Here is a 6,000-nt window from a genome sequence, read left to right as displayed (position 1 = left end):
TGAATTCCTATTTTAAAAGATTGAGCACACTCTGTGCACTCGAACACACATGCTCACATAGTCAAAGTCACTTGAATGTCTTCTAATGAGCTGTGATAGTTCTTGCCTACTCGTGACTACTATCGCATCATGGGTGATACCCAGACATAATAGTTTACAGTCTCCCAGTGCCATTTAGGAAAGGGCATGCAGGTGGCTGTGGTAAGAGTCATGAGGCCCCATCTAGAGTTTTGCTACCCTATTTACTACTGATAACCTCATGTGGTCTCATGAAATTTGTATTTATTAGTAAAAGATAGAAACAGGCAGCTCAAACATTCTGCAAGAGGATCAAAGTGTACCACCAAACATCACCATCACACTCTCAATCACAAATGCTTTCCAAGCCAATTAAAAACTGAATTAACACTTTCCGCAACAGATATGACTTCTATACTTACATCAGTGGTCGCCATAAAGAGGAAAGATGTCTCTGAAAGTGCATGGTAATGTGTTGGGGAGCAGTAAAGGTAAAGGTTCCCTTGCTCGAAAGCAGTACTCAGTACTTAATTGTGACAAGTCAGTATATACATACACATGCTACCTATAATTTAAGATGTGTCTCTCACACTGTCAGCTCTCACTCTCAAAATACAAGTAATTGTAAGTTTTCTCTGGGAGGGGACTGCCCTGGGGTGTTGGTTTTCAGCAAGAAAATGACAAACAAAAGGGTTAAAAACCCTTTTTTTCTGCACCATCCTGTCCCTTTAAAAAAAGTGTCTGCATTTGGAGAAGGAGGGTAGCCTTTTAAAAGGCAATCTGTGGGCTCTAAACATTTTGTCCCTTATGTTCCATAAATAATTGCGGTGACATGAAAATATATATGTGAACTATGGCTGTAACTTGAAAAGTGTGATCGGGCCATGGTGATCCATACTCTAATCATATTCATGTTAGATTACTGTAACGTATAATCTTACTTTTACATCCCTAAATGCCTTGGGGCAGGATTACTTGGAGGACCCCCTGCTCTGATACCGTCAAGCCTACCAGTTAAGATCCCCTTCCCAAGCCCTGCTCTTTATGCCCCCACCTGCAGAAGTGTGGTGAGTAGCAATGCAGATAGGGTTCTCTCAGTGGTGGCACCTTTCCTACTGCATGCTCTCTGCCTTGAGGTTCACCTCCTACCTACCTTACAAACCCTTAGTTGCCAGGCCCAAACATTTCTTTTTATCCAGGTTTTTAACTGTGGTGTTCCATCTATTTCAGCTGTTTTTTATGGTCTGCTCCTAGGCTGAGGACTGTTAATTACTGTAATTCTTATAAAGTTGTTTTTATTATTTTATTATATTGTTTTATTTTGCCTCGAGCAGGTGTATGGAAAGGTGGCATATTGTCAACCTGTCCCCTTCTGTGGGCTTCGTTGCCTGTTGGGCCAGTTTGGGCCAGTCTGGTTGCCCGTTGAGCCAGTTTGGGCCAGTTTGAATACCTGGTCATGCTGTTGGAACTCACAAGAGCCCCGGGGGCTTTCATGAACTTGATAAATGAAGTACTACACAAGCATCTGTTCAAGGGGGTTCTGGTTTATCTTGATGATACCTTGATCTATTCCCAAGATAAGGACTCCCACGTGACTTTGGTGAGGCAGGTTCTGGGAATGCTCTATGAACACCGGCTTTTTGCCAAACTGTCTAAATGTGAGTTCCACCAAGAGTAGGTGGACTTTTGGGGGTATTGTACATCAGGGCATGGGCTGGGAATGGACCCCCCACAAGATACAGAATGTATTGGAATGGGAACCCCCATGTACCCTGCAGCAATTACAATCATTCCTAGGGTTCACAAATTTCTACCGTCCCTTCATCCCCAATTTTGCGCAAGTGAGCCTCCCCCCTACCAATTTGTTAAAGATTAAGGGGAAGGGGCCAGAGATTGTTAAACTGAGCTCTAAACTGAATTGGTACCCTGAATGCCAACAGGCTTTTGAACAGCTCAAAGGGTTGCTCTCCTCTGAGCCACTCCTGCTCCATTCTGATGAAAAATAAACCCTTTGTGGTTCAGGTAGATGCCTCAGATGTGGCCATGGGGGGGGGCAATCCTGTAAAAGTGGGAAGATGGCAAGCTCCACCCCCTTGCCTATGTATCCATAGCTGGAGGGGGCAAGGTTACCCTTTGAAGTATGGACAGATCATAAAAACCTCGAGGCGTTGTGCACCCCCCGGAGCATTAACACTAAGCAACTCAGATGGGCAGAGTTTTTCTATAAGTTTCATTTCACCCTACAGCACCTCCCCAGAAAGTCTAATTTCCTTGCTGACACCCTGTCCCACCTCCCTCAACATGCCAGTCAAAAGGGGGAAGTAGTGGACCCCATGTTCACCCCCTCCCAATTGGAGGGGGTAGTGGTTACGTGCAGCCACGCTAGAGAGAAACTGCATAGGGACAACAACCCATGCATTTGCAAATTTAAATCCACCATGACCAAAGCAGACCGTGAGGAGATTGATAAAGAGACCTCCTTACAATTAAAAGACAATGGTTGTTGGTACCGGGAGGGTCGACTTTTTATGCCCAAAGCCCTACAGGGGGAGAGTCTTCATTTTGGCCATGAATCGAAGTTGGCTGGACATTATGGTTATTTGAAAACTTTGCATTTAATCCAGACACAGTTTTGGTGGCCCCACATGCACACAGGTATATCCCAGTATGTAGGTTCTTGTCAAACCTGCTCGATGGGGAAAGAGAGACCTGGAAAGCCTCCTGGAACCTTGCGGCCATTGGAGACCCCCAACTGGCCCTGGGAAGTAATTTCTATGGATTTTATAACTGAACAATTGCCCAGTAAAGGCAAAACAGTAATCTGGGTGGTGGTTGACCTGTTTTCAAAGCAAGCTAATTTCATTCCATGCAAGCAACTGCCCACCACAAAAGCACTTGCTAAGCTGTTCATGCATCACATGGTACAATTACATTCATTGCCTCACAAGATCGTATCTGATCAGGATGCTCAGTTTGTGACTAAATTTTGGAAAGAAGCCCTACAAGTGTTGGGCATAGAGTGAGGGCTCAGTAGCACTTATCACCCTGAAACTGATGGACAAACTGAACGGGTTAATCAGGTGATTGAACAGTTTTTCGGGTGTTTCACGAATTACCAGCAAGACAACTGGGCAGATCTCCTTCCCTATGTGGAATAGAGTTACAATAATTCTATGCATAGCTCCACGGGGCTTTCTCCCTTTAAGGACGTCCATGGCTATGAGGGATTCCCCCCTCCCCACAGTGGAGGGACCTGCGCCAGGGAAAGGGGACCTGGACACCTGGTGGCAGGGTCTGGAAGACCAATGGTCCCTCATCCAAAAAACTTTGACCAAAGCTAAAGAGGATTACAAAATTCAGGCAGACGGGGCATGCACCCGAGTGGAATTTGCAACCCAGTCACTCTGTCTACTTGTCCATAAAAAACCTATGAGGACTTCAGCCAGGGAGGAAGTTGGGGTGGAAATATTTGGGCCCATTTAAAGTAACACGAGTAATAAATGAGGTGGCTGTGGAACTTGATTTGCCTAAGACTCTTAGACATATCCACCCCATGTTTCATTTCAGCTTGTTGAAAAAGGATCCAGGTCTGAACGAGTGGAGTCTACAACCAGCAGCCCCTCCACCTCTGATGGTGAATAGTGAGCAGCATCAAGAGGTCAAAGACATCCTGGACTTTAAGCTTAAACATGGTCACTTGTACTATCTAATTAAATGGAAATACTTTGGCCCCTCCCACAATGAATGGGTTCGAAACGAGCACGTTAATGTCCCACAACTCGTGGACATTTTCCATACATCCTATCCCCTGAAAACAGCTGGGTAGGGTCTTCGCGGTGGCAGAATGACAACCTGGTCCCTTCCTTGGGCTTGGTTGCCATGGGAACGTGGGGGGCAAGTAAAAGAATGTATACTTTCATTTCTGACTGTTATCTTCCTTATCTCAGACATGTAACCTTGAGCCTTGCCATCTTTGCTCCTTTTCCCCCTGAGAATTGTATATCATTATTTAGGTGGGCTTCTAGCTTAGGTGTGATTGGCCCAGGGCCAGTAGGGTCCTGTTTGATTTAGGTATAATAGCTGGCTTTGTGTGCTTTACCCCAGTTCTAACACAGAATCGTTAAGAGTCCGGATCCTATCAATGTCTCAATAAACTTTTATTCCTCTGAATGACTGTTGTTGGGAATTGATTTCTCCAGGTGCTCTGACACACATACATTTTCTAAATAAATGGTAAACAAATAACTGAAAGCAGATCTGGGTTTAAACAAATGGACCTCCCATTTGTAATTTGAGCCTCCTATTTATAAGAATCTTATAGTGTTTCTGAAAAGGTAGATTAAAATTAACAAGTGTAGTATGTAAGAAAAAAGGATGACAATTTTTAATAGGACAGCCTCATGTTTATCTTCCTCCCAAACCTCCATATGAGAGTCCCCTTGATTTTAAAACTAATCAAATTTGCTAAACTTTACTAAGATCAGAATATTGAGCAAGCAAAATGAGAATTTCCAGAAATTAAGCAAGTGTTGGCTTTGCATAATTTAGTGTTATCACCTAGTATGAGCTATCTTGGCAATAAACACAATTTGACGTATTACAGACAATGCTCCCTCTAAGCTGTGGAGTCTCATGAGCAAAAATCCTACCTTTTGAGCAACTGGCATTAAAGCTGTGAGCGAGTGATCTGGCTACTGCATAGATTAGCTTGCTCCATCCTTCCTGAGCTGAGACAAAAATGTGTGAGCCGGAGGCTAAAAAACTGTGAGCTAGCCCCTCCAACTCAGCTTGGAGGGAACCCTGATTACAGGTCCTAAAAAAGGTTTAATTAAAACATCTCCTCTAATGCGCCAATACTGCTCCCTAGCGAACCTATGGGGATACTCTTGCTAAACTTCATTCCCTCCCTTGCTCTAGGGCTTTTCTCACAGTAGATGCAACCACTTGAAAGAGTTCAACACTGGATAGCTGCCAAGCTTTTCATCTAATCTCCAGTGAAAAAAAAATTATTATCCCACGGAGTCAGAACATGGCTCTTATCATATAGCTGTGAAATAAGGCTGCCATCTTCTATGAGTACTGATTTTTTTAGAAAAAGTGGTCAGAAGATTTTTTTTAGAAAAAGTGGTCAGAAGACCACACTTCAGCAAGTGTAGTCATAAAGTACTATGGGATGCCGTACTTTGAAAGATGGGAATAGTGTGCAGCTCTTTTCAGTGATGGCCAATGAAGTGTGTATTGTGTTACAGGGAGTCCCCACCACAATTTAGCACAAGGGTGTAGACTTTCCAATTTCCCGGGGGGGGGGCTGGGGCTGGGCCAGAGGCATTGCTTTGCTAGGAGCAAGGGTGGCTCCCGGGGGAGGCTGAGCACCTTCCTGAAAATTTCGGCGGGGGCTGATGCCCCGCCGCCCCCACGAAGATTACGCCTATGCCTCAGGATGTACAGCTAAAGGAGTTATTGTATTTACTCAGATGCAAGCCTAGGTATTTTTCCAGGTATGCCACCAAAATGCGTCATATATGTTACAGTTATGTCCAATAACAAAAATTGTCATGTAAAACATTTTTTCAGAGGGGTCATTTTCCATTCAGGGTCATCTTCCTTTAAAGTAAATACAGTAAGATAACAACTGTAGACAGCAACTCTAGAGAAGTGCTCTGAGAGTAGATTGACCATTGGTATAACTCAACATAACTGTAATTCCTTCTACCCTTAACATTCCATTGCAGTTTTCCTTGTATCTGCACTGCACAGTTTGTCCATTTTAAGAGGTTTCCTTTCACTACTCATGCCAGGAACGTAGAGTCGGATGTTTTCTGAGAAAATGATTGGCTGATGCTCAAAATTAAACATTTTTTGCTGAGAAGACAGCAATACATCAGGAAAAAAGAGAGCCACATGAGGTAACCAATACACACTGGCTGACAGATTCCCAAAGCCTGATACTAAATTCCAAAATCACAACTCAACATTTCTCTG

The sequence above is a fragment of the Gekko japonicus genome, unplaced genomic scaffold (genome assembly GCF_001447785.1).
Source record: "Gekko japonicus isolate JY-2015 unplaced genomic scaffold, Gekko_japonicus_V1.1 scaffold1280, whole genome shotgun sequence".
In the NCBI taxonomy this organism is placed as follows: domain Eukaryota; kingdom Metazoa; phylum Chordata; class Lepidosauria; order Squamata; family Gekkonidae; genus Gekko; species Gekko japonicus.
The sequence above is the reverse complement of the archived record's forward strand: the minus strand, read 5'-3'. Positions refer to the sequence as shown.